Consider the following 12,307-nt stretch of genomic DNA (forward strand, 5'->3'; position numbering starts at 1 on the left):
TTGGGTTACATGGATCACTTTTGTAATGCTTAATTCAGGGCTATAAGTGTGCCCATCGCCTGCATAGTGTTCGCTGTACCTGTTAGGTGGTTTTTCACCCATCACTTCCTACACACTCCCTTCTGCTTGATTTCTGCTGAGTTTCACTTCTCTCTCTGTACATGAGTGCTCATTGGTTAGTTACAATTAAATAGTGGGTACATGTGGTGCTTTTTTCCATTCTTTAGATACTTAGGATAATGGTCTCCAGTTTCATCCAAATTGTAGCAAAAGACATTTATTCATCCTTTTTTATGGCTGAGTACTCCATGGTATATATAGACCACATTTTGTTAATCCACTCATGAGTTGATGGGCACTTAGGTTGATTCCACATCTTTGCAATTGTGAATACTGCTGAAATAAACATTTGAGTTCAGATGTTTTTTTGATAAAAGGATTTGTTTTCCTTTGTAGAGAAACTCAGTAGTAGATAGCCATTCTAACTGGGGTAAGGTGCTATCTCATTGCAGTTTTAATTTGCATTTTCCTTATTAGTGACGTTGAGTATTTTTTCATATGTTTATTGAACATTTCTCTATCTTCTTTTGTAAAGCTTCTGTTCGTGTCTTTTGTCCGCATTTTGATGGGGTTGTTTTATTCTTGCAAATTTGTTTGAGTTCTTTGCAGATTCTGGTTATTAGCCCTTTATCAGATGTATAGCTTGTGAATATTTTCTCCCATTCTGTAGATTGTCTATTTGCTCTGTTGATTATTTCCTTAGCTGTGCAGAAGCTTTCTAATTTAACCAAGTGCCGTTAATTTATTTTTGTTGTTGCTGTGATTGCCATTTGGGTCTTCTTCGTAAATTCTTTTCCTGGGCTGATATCTAGAAGAGATTTTTTCAACATTTTCTTCTAGAATTATATGGTTTCATGCCTTACATTTAAGTCTTTTGTCCATCTTTAATTAATTTTTGTGAGTGGTGAGATATATGGATCCTATTTCATTCTTCTGCATGTGGCTATTCAATTTTTCCTGCATGATTTGTTGAATTTGACTTCTTTTCCCCAGTATACACTGTTGTCTGCTTTGTCAAATATCAGTTGGCTGTATGTGGTTGGTTTTATATGTGAGTTCTCTGTTCTCTTTCACTGGTCTGTGTCTCTATTATGTCAATACTATGCTGTTTGGGTTACTATAGCCTTGCAGTATAGTTGGAAGTCTGGTAATGTGATTCATAGAGCTTACAGTCCAAGCACCCCTTAATCCTCTGCACATTTTTAAGAGGAAATGTTTGAGCCTGACTCTCTGTGGAAGCTCTAGTGTGGTGGGTGCACCGACAGAGGGGAAGAGCAGTTCCTCGGAGTCCGGGTCAATTATCTCTTTTGGCACCTATGTGTAGGGGAGGGGAAAGGGAAGAAAAGAGTCTGAATGGAGGAAAGCCAGCACTCTGGTCATCTCTGTCCTTCTCTCCAGAAGGCAACCTCCCTGAAATGTGTAGGCTCCTGGGTCATGCAAATCCCCCCCAGGGCCCATTGGCCCCCCGTGTCTCCCACAGCCTGGGCTGGAGTTGGGGAATGTTTGTGTGGGAATGAGTTAGATGAAAACTGAGGGGCTGAAGCCTCCTGGGGAGGACAAAGTCACATTGTGGGTGGAGAAGGAATATGGTCCTGCTGTCTTGGGTCAAATCTGTGGTGACAGGGAGCAACCCCAAGGGGTCTGACAGCCTGGTGCTTTGTCCTCAAGCAGCTCCCAGTTCACTGGTGGCAACAGCTTTGTGGCTCGTGAGTGTAGAAAGGCTCTCCAATAGCTCAGGAGCCTGCTGACTGCCAGAGACGTGAGGCAGGGGGAAAAACAAACTGTTCCACCTGCTCTTTTCACTGGACTCCAATCTTTTCAGCAGTTGATTTCGGCTGATATCTTGCACCTTCTTGTTCTGCTCTGCAACTTCTTCCCATGGAATCTCTAGTAGGTTTTGTCACTATTCTCTTGAAATTACACCCAATATATTAATATGGTTTTTATTTGTTTGTTTTTTTCTTTTTCATCTAAACATTTTCTTATTTCTGAGACAATCTGGCAGCTGGCGTCTCTGGTCAGCCAGCATGTCTCAAGACCCCAATATGAATTTAATTTAAATTCAGGTTTTATAAACCAAAAATTACCTAGTTTGTATTAAGCTCACAGGTAATTATTAAAGTCCTTAGCAATGATTTTATCTTTACGGACTTGACTTATAAATTAGGTCTGTAACTGAACTGAGCTTAGATAACCTACATTCTGAGAGTAGCAAGGGTAAACTATCCAAAGAAAACCCAAAGAAAACAGTGAAGTATTCTGAAATAAGTAGCATAGGAAACAATGACCATTAGTGCAGTCATTTTGTCTTGGCTGGATTGGGATTCCACAAGTATGATTACTACCACCAAGTATTCTAAAAATTTTTTAATTGATTCACTTTTATAATCATCTGACTTGCCTTCCTAACTGCATGTTACCTGCTTTCATTTCGTACCTAAGGAATAAAGTATATATATTTAAAAAACAAATATTTAAAATTTTATATATTATGTGCAATAAGTGTCCAATAGAACTCATTTTATTTTACTCTTGTGTCATTTTTGGATGGCCACCCCTCCCTAAACCAGCATTCTTTTACTAATTTTATCTTTAAGAAAAGCATTGTCTGTGGATATAACAAATATCATATTAATATATCCTGATAATGGTATTATTATCCTATCATGAGGTATCAATAATTGAGACAAACAAAAAAATCAAAGCAACATTAACATTAACCAAGTGAGCAAAACCAAAATTCTACTAAATATGTGGTCTAGCAGCAGGAAAAAGGTCTAACAAAGTAAATGCATATGTTTATGCAAAATTCATGCTTCGACAAGAAGAAATTTGATTTCTCTGAATATTTGAAATTGGAAATCAAGCTGTCAGTCATCTCTAAGAAATGATTTAAAGTTATATGCCAAAAGGAACAAAAAAGCTGAGTGGAATTTTATTTTGTATTAGACATATTTTAAAAATTAATGTAGTGTCAAACACTTTATATTGAGAAGTTAGGACACAGCTATTATAAGCATCCAAGGCAATCCCAGTAGATGCTTCAGGTACAATGTTGAATATGGGCTAATCTTTATGATGAACTAAAACTACCCAAAATTCCTGTTGAAACTTGGACTTTCCTTATTAATTTGGATTGATGTTAATGCTTTATCTCAAGCAACAGATTATTATATTCCTACACATACACACAAATAATTTACCACCAAGATTTTTAAATATTCCTCTTTGAATATGCGAAATTACGCATTTCTCTTTTTAATCTATCTAAATTGTAGATTATTTGCTCACTATAAAATAACAGTGCCCTCAAAACTATGAGTTGATGATAATACAGCCTATGGCATCCACTTCTAAGACCAAATTAATTTCTCAGCTGCATCTTTAAGAGATACTCTATTGCCCCAGCTTGGCTCTAACCACCCTCTCCTCAGACTTGAAGAAGTTCCTATTTATGAACTAGTCTATTTCCATCCACCATTACTGTGTTGCTGAAAAGCTTTTCCTGTCACATCAAAATCTGCAAACTCTGTATCTACAAACATAGAACTTTCAGATACTACAAGTATAAGCCTGCTATTTTTAAAATTTTATCCTAGAATTTGTCAATGATTTTATTGGACCATAACATTTAATTCAAGGCAGCATTCTTAGAATTTCAGAAATATAATGTGCATTTTTAGTGGACATGGTTTGGAGATACATTCCATTCCATTTCCTCTCGATATTTCCTCTTCTTTCCATCCCTAAATTCCAGATGTTATATTACTAACAACTTTATAAAAAGCTTTAGTTATTGGAAATGGCACTTGAAATTGAAACAAATGAGAAGGGTTATTATTACATGGTAATAAATATAGCTTATAATTGAGATCTGACTACTTTTGTTTTTTTATTTATTTTTAAAATATATATTTACAGACATATAGAGAAATTCTATACATATCATCCAAGAAAATCCACTCACATATTAGAATGACTAAATTTCTTCTAATTAGGTATAATTAACATAAGTTGTTTTCTATCATCTGAATATAAAATACTCAGATAAAACTCAGATCCCAAGCATAAAAGATAATTTTAAAATACCTTTATGAGGAGCAATTATATTTGTAAGTTCTAACCATACTAGTGTGCCAAGTTCTCCTGTTCTTACATCTTTTCATATTTATCTCAAATTCATTTCTGATCATAAGACAAAAAATTTTATGAAGCTTTATTTATTTATCATTTTAACTTGGCCAAATATTGTAAGGTTTCTTGAAGGGAAGAAGAAGAAAGTTTCTTCCTATTTTTTCCCAAAATATCAGAAGATTGGAAATGTAGAAAACATATTTCTCATTTCAATATTTTTCTTACATTAAAATTGTAATTTCAATATTCTATCACCTCAGATTGAACAAGTCATAAAAATGCACTAATTTGATAATCCAGACAATGCATCTCTTCAGGAAGTTAGAAAGGCAGTGGTAGTGAAAGCACTATTAAATTCTTGATTAGAATTAGTAAATATGTGTTGAATTAATAATGATCTGAAAAGTGTTAACCCTCTGCAAATACACCATAAACCAGAACATAAAAACTTGCTAGGAATTAGATTTGCAAATGATGCTTAAATGTAAACAACAGTGGAGTTTGGGGTTAGCTTAGAACTACTGAACAGTTTCAGATTAGCCACCTTAATGACTTAAGATGCAAAGGATTCTTATAGTTGTTTCTATGTCATGCCTAAGATTGTGCATTGATATGAAATGTCTGCTCATGAGAAATAAGTTCCTACTACATTTCCAGATTTTCTGAATATTATATTAACTTAATTCATTTTGCTAGTATCTTTGGAGATTGCATCTTTCTGATTTTAGTCCATATGAACTGACAACTAACTCATAGATTTATTTAGACATTTCTACTTCAATGCTAAGCCAGATATGAATTTATGCATTTTCCTCACACTCTTCCTTTTTTACAAGTTGTTATCCAATTCCATCCACTAGCCTTCTTACTCATACAATGCAGTTGACTTACCAAAGCATAGCCAAGGGAGAGATGGATTAATATGTCAACTAAAATTGACAACTGGACGTCTAGTGCCAGTTTGATATAATTCCATGGGGTTTCAGGACTTCTAGGTGAATTCTTTCAGTCAGAGAAAAAAATGCTTCAGTAAAGATGTATAATTGCCTTCTATTTTGAAGATTCCTGTACACCAATGAAATGCTATGTTAAAGATTAAAAATATTGGTATTATCCCAATGTGTTAGATATTTTTAAATCTAATACTCTGTAGTGCATATATTATATTCCTACATTTGCTCATTTCCCAGTTTGGAAGTAGATAGGGAAGGGAAACACTATAATAGACACATTAATATAAAATGCAAGGTATATATTATATAGTATTATGAACTTTAGTGGGCTACATATGTTTAAGCAGACATCAAAGATTCTGACTGCGTTTTACACACAATCAGCATGGTGGGGAAATAATGCAAAATTAAAAATATTATTAGTTCACTGGATAAATAAATCATAAATATTAATAGAAACTTACATCTACTATTTCCTACCTTTGGAGGCTGTTGTTTCCACTTCTACAGTTCACTTACCTAAAAAATGAGATTGAGAAAGTATACTCCAAGAGAGGATTATATGAGTAAATTAGTTATCGGGTGGTACAAAACCAGAGAAGTAGTCACATATATTTAACAGAAAATGTTAAAATGCACAAAGTGATCAGACAGTATTTTACAAATGTTAGTGGATATGTATAGAATTCTACTACTGGTGACCTGCAGTAAATTCTAGAAATCAAAACATTACTCCTGAGTTTACAAAGAAGGCTGAATTCAGGAGAAACTTCATATGCTAGTTCCTACTCCCATTCAAGAGAGGCAACAGCACATTCAGGCTCTGAGGGTAAGGCACTATATATAAGGCTTTAGAAATCATTTCCAGCCATATTTTTCAAAGAGTACCTTTAAATAAAGCTGTTAGGAGCAATGACAGTCAAAATTGTTCCTACAGAGAAATATAATTATTTGCAGAAGTATGGCTGAGGCAACCCACACAAATGAAAATGAAGAGTTTGAACAACCCTCATGGTTTTCTGCCTCTATTATATATTCATTCTATCATGACATGGTCAACCTATTCACAGAGAACATTTATGAACAGTTGGTCTTGACAAAATTGTAGATTGCCCCTTCTAGCTGCATTCCAATTTGTTTTCTAAATAAGGATGAAAAATATAACTATAAAGAATAAGCTCTAGTTATGATGATGGGAAAATAATTTCTCAAGTCAAAGTATGAGCATAAAAAGTCTCCTTTTTTCAAATAAGCATTATTTCCTACAAATATTAATTTACCTGTTAACTAAATTTTCATGCACATCTTTTTTTATTCCTGAAAAATTTTCCTTGTGTACAAGAGGTTAAAAAACAGCCCTTGGAATTTCATTACTTCATAGCAAGAGATTTTCCAGGACTTTCTTTTCTTCCTTGTTTTTTAAAAAACTACACCCAAAGTAGTTGTTCAAACTCTTATAAACAATTTTAAACATTGTATTTGAGAACACAAATTCTGAGCTATAGTTATCTCTCTTTTTCCAAATACTATTTCAACTGAATCAATCTGATAAATATCTTCAAATGAAATGAAAATGTATTGTGCCTTAATTCCATCTTTAATAAAAACTAACTTTATTCATTCATGTGTATATTAATTTTTTCATCAGAGAGTGATTATACAACTAATTTGAGTCATATATTCTGCCCAGGACAGGGTAACATCTATAAATTTACCCTTTCTACAAGTAGCTCATATTCCTACTGGGGAGAAAGATGTGTACACATAGATACAATATAATCTGACATATGTCATATTAAAACCTACAATAGGGTGGTAAGAAATGGTTAAATAGTTAAAGTAAGGCTGCTGTGGCCAGAGAGATGTAGAAAAACATTTCTTCACAAGGTCCTGGTTAAGGGACTATCCCCATTCTGTGAGTTCCTCTTTCCTTTGAAAAAGAACACTAATTTCTCTGCCTGAAAAGTAGCAAATAGCAGCAAAAAAGAAATTAAAATTAGCTGTCTACCCAAACATACAACTGTTCAGAGACATAAATACAACTGAAAAACAAAGCAGAACACACCTCAGAGCCCTCCAAATGGTAACAGGCTTCAAATCTGATGAAAAGAAACTAGCATTTTGCAATATATTAAAAGAAGGTAATTCTTGTTATATACAGTGACTGGAAATTCTGCAATTAACCCCTGACAGTAGTGATGTAGGAACTGGGAATAATCTTTAATTAGCAATAAGAACCCAAATCTTAAAGAAAATAAAATATTATACCAGTTTAGATGGGTCTGGGACAAGTAACTCATGGAATTTTTTGAAAAGGGGATGGCTATACATTGTTGATTGTTAAGGAAAAGATAGACTCTTGATCAGATCAAAGACAGTTTTTTTCAGTCACATAGGCTAAGAGTTTCAAAGACTAAGTGAAAGGAATTATGAAAATAGAACAAGAACTATGTTACTTAATATTTATAATGTGCTGTGTATAATCATGTTTCAACAAGTAGGTCATATGTGCAATTTATATTTCATAGTATGGGATTATTCAATCCATTTTTTACACTTTTTTTTTACCACAAGTCCTTGTTCTTGCCAACCATTTTTTTTCTTCCTTTTATTTCATCATATTATGGGGGTACAAATATTGTTAGGGTTACAAATATTGTTTCTGCCCTCCTCCCTCCCCCCGATGTGCCAGAGATTCAAGCGTGTCCAATGCCCCGGTGGTGCGCACCGCACACATTATGTAAGTACACACCCTTCTCCTCAACCATTTTTTATACTTATTAATGACTCTCATTGTCCTGTGGATAGAGAACTAAACAAAGTGGACTCTAATTTTCGGTGTCCCAAATCGGGAAAAACACAGATCCAAGGAAATACACTGAAGCATTTTCGGCTATAATAAAAACTGAAAACAGCCTAAGTATCAACAAGAAACAAGTACTTTATAACACACTTATGCAGACATCCGAGGTTTAAGGTATAAAGTATGAGATCAGCTATAAAGGCATAAGGTAAATCTGGTTGTTCTGATGTATTATACAAACAGGATCACAATTGGATAAAATCAAGCTGTGTATTAAAAATATATAATTTTTCTAAATAATTCTAGCTGACTTTCTAGATCTGAAACTATGTGTAGCAAAGAGAGCTCTGACAGAATGTACATTAAACTGTTTAAAATCTTTACTTCTGAACTAGGAAGTAAACTAAGGACTAAAGAATTTTGTACATTATATATTTTCTACATATTTTTATCATGTCCAACATGAATGGTTAAATTCTTTCTACAAAAACACATTGTTTCTGAAATTCAAGAGCTATTTACCAAAAATATAATAAATAAAATGGAGTATCCAGAATGAGGCAAATAGATGTGACCAATCTCCTAAAGAATGTCACTTAACCATGGTCACTTACCCCCGTTGCCTATACCATAACCCACACTCGATAAATATGAGCTATGGAGAGTAAGAGTGCACAAATAAGACAGTCACCAACTTGAAACAGTCAGCTGAGAGACAAAATGAGACAGGGCAGAGGAGGGTCAGGAAATCTAGGAAGAACTCTCAGATAAGCAAACTTTTTAAAAGGGAGTTAGAGTTTGAGTTGAGCCTACCATGCAGAGAAGGTTGGCAAACACATTCCAGGCTGATTAAATTGTACTAAAAAGAGCAGGGAGCTGTGAAACTTCATGATGTGTTCAGAGAACAGTGAACAATATAGCTGTTTAATAGGGTGGGTAGGAGCCTAGTGAAAAATAGGACAGGAAAAGCATATTAGGATCAGACTGCAAATGTGTGAAGGGTCCTGGGTGCCATGTTACAGACTTTAAAAGTTTTTAAGCAAGGCGTGCAGTATCAGACTTATATTTTTGAAGGTCACACTATTGGCAAGCAGGAAGAAGAGCTGGAGCAGGGCAATGTTCCTAGATTTTAAAACATTTTTATTTCAAGATGAGGAGGCCTTTTTGGAGGAGATGTTCAGCAAAGGATAGAGGCAATATGTCCCAGGCTTGGATGAAAATGTTTTTAAACATATGTTTTATGATTAATATTATGAAGCATATGCTTAAACCCTATATACAGCATATTCTTGGCTCATCACCAAAAATTATTTATTAAGCATCCACCTGCATATGAGATTATAGCAGAACTAAATCCCCTGCAAATGTCAAATATATGTTTTAATTGAATGCTGTGTGATATGCATAAAGCATTGAAACTTTCCTTCTATTCCCATGAATACTGTCATGAATCCCAATAATACCATATACATTCAACTCCGTTATACATTCAAAAAACAGTTTATTTTTAAGAATTTGCTATATAATTCGATTCAGTAAGAATACACATTGTGGAGGCAGGGTTGAGAAGATATATAAAAAAATAGACAATACATTTCTTAGTTTGAAGAAAGTCATAATGTAAGGGAAAAGGGAGAAAAAGCACTTATATAAGTGAAACGGTTGGTTCCTAAGGCAACATATTTCAGTACGTGTGGAATGAAGTGCAAACTGTGAAAACATTGAAGAAATTCCCGGTTAAGAAAAGATCACCATGAGGTGGTTAGTTAAAGAAGAATGTGAGTTTATTTCATGCCTTCACTGATAAAATACCTAAAAGTGCTAACAATCATAAAAAGCAGAAAATAAAGATCATCCTTTCAATTACTACCCACCTATGTAGCTCAATGTGACCTGGTAGAATTATTAAACTTTAGCATTAAATACTTAATATAATTAGGAAATAGAAAAAAATGTCTTTGAACTGTATGTGGCGTAGCTTAAATTTAATAAATTTCATGTATTTAAAACACAATAGAATTCCAAATACGTTTCATTTGATTCTCTTATATTTTCTGTCAACATGTCTTTAGATTTTGTTTAAATTATTGTTTCGTGCAACCACGGCAGAATGAGAGAAAGAATGGCAGCATACGATGTAGGGAGGTGTACAAAAACATTATCTCCAACTATACCATCTCACTTATTGCCACATCTCCTCTTTCACCTACTTTATTGAGTACTCCTCACTTTGTTGACCTAGTATTTATGATGAATGCATAATGTTATACATATGTTTAAGAAGTACACTGTTATGGTCCCAAAATACACCTGTGCCTACAAGGTTCCTGCGGGTTAATGTCTTCTACTAGGGTAAATGGCCTCATTTGCATTGACTTTCAATGAGCTCCTGCAGGCAAACACCTGAAGCCAATCATCTGCAGATACCTGCCTGCAGGCATAGGTGTGCTACCAGAGAGCCTGTAGACTCTGTATCTACAGCATTTAGTCTTATATGTTGTGTATAACATCAGGTATGATGACTCCCTGAACCAATAGGTGGTGACTGTGAGTCCTCATGGAAACTGTTCTGCATTTGGAATGGGTGGATTTCTATCAGGGTCATTGATAGAAATCAATTTGATGATGGAAAAGGAGCTTGGTCTGTAAGGAAAATAATAAGTGACAGCATATGAAGGAGTTATAAACAGAGAATCGATGAGGCAAAAACAAATTGAAAGATAGTTAAGGTGTCTCTATCAAGTGCAGGGAATTTAGAGAAGAGATATTTGATTTACAGAGGAATACATTATCATTGCCTTCCAATAATAGTAGTGGATTTAAGTATTGCTTTGTACTATTTATGTTTTTTTCATAATAAAATTTCAATATTTTGGGCCAACTCACAAAAAATTTAGCCAGGTGTATATTTATTGCACAAATATTTATGAGTGTTTACTTTGTGATAAGCTCAGGGAGGGACATTTCTTATACAAAAATAAATAAGAAAACTGATAGGGAAATATGAGTAATAAAAGTAAAATAAACACAATATAAAGTGGCTGGCTACTACAATAAACCTATTTTTTTCTTTGGTAGCTCACTGGAGGAAGTGATTACTTCTGTACACATGTATCAGCTCTATTTCTTGCCAATTTCTATATGGTATGGGGTCCAAGAATCTGGTCTTTGAAACTCCCCTGTTCTCTATGCTCTCTCGCAAGGTGATCTCAATCTATCCTTTGGCTTTTTAGGGTCATCAGTACACTGGTGACTCTCAACCTCCAGATGCATGTATCCAACTATCAACCTGACATTTCTACCAGTATGCCTAGTCAGTATCTTAAGCTTTTCATGGCTAAGACATAACTTTTAATATATGATGCCTCCCCCCAAAACACACACACACACACACACACACACACACACACACACACACACACACACACAGACGCATAACCTGCTCCTTCCTTAGTTGGTCACATTTGCCTGGTTTCTCAGGCCAAAAATTCAAGAGTTTTCCTTTGATATTTTTTCTCTCACATGTCATATTCAACAAATACTGTGGCCTCTACCTTTCAAATTTATCTTGAACTTGATTTCTTTTCACAATGCCTACTGCTCTCATTTTAGTTTAATCCTCCATCACTCTTCACCTACTTATTTCGATAACCTGCCAGCTGTTCTCCCTGCTTCTATTCCTGACCCTTTCATCTATCCCTTACTTGGCAACCAAGTAATGTTTCAAAACCTTGAAACAGATCTTGTGACTTCTCTTTTCAAAATTTCCAATGGCTTTCAGTTGCACGAAGTGGAACTCAGCCCCGTGGCCTACAATGCACTGCATCACCTGGCTTCTGCCTCACTGTCTACACCCATTTCTCATGTCCGTCCTCCTCACCACTTCCACCTTTTACTGCTCTATGCTTATTGTGCCTACTTGGAGACTTGACTTTTGCTGTTTCCTTTGTCAGGCATCCTCTGCTCACAGATGCCATGTGGTTCACCTCCTCATTCCATTCAGAAATTTTCTGAAGTGTCCCCTCCTCAGAGATGCATCCCTGACCACCTAAGAAGACCTCTTCACCTTCTCTATCCTGCATTAGTTTTCCTCATGTAACACAGCCTTGCCTTTAATATTATATATTTATTTTGCATTTTTATTGCCTCTTTCAAAGACACTGAGCTACATTAGGACTTGATTCTTACTAATATTTTCACTGCTGTTTTCCTGAGCCTAGAAATGTTCTTGGAACATAATGAACACCCAATAACCATTTTTGTAATGCAAGACGAATTGGTATTTGAGTTTACTCATTAAGGAAAAATAAAAAAATATTGACTGGGTAAATAACACTCGAGAAATGGACTGTAGGTA

Source organism: Microcebus murinus, chromosome 2 (genome assembly GCF_040939455.1).
Source record: "Microcebus murinus isolate Inina chromosome 2, M.murinus_Inina_mat1.0, whole genome shotgun sequence".
NCBI lineage: Eukaryota > Metazoa > Chordata > Mammalia > Primates > Cheirogaleidae > Microcebus > Microcebus murinus.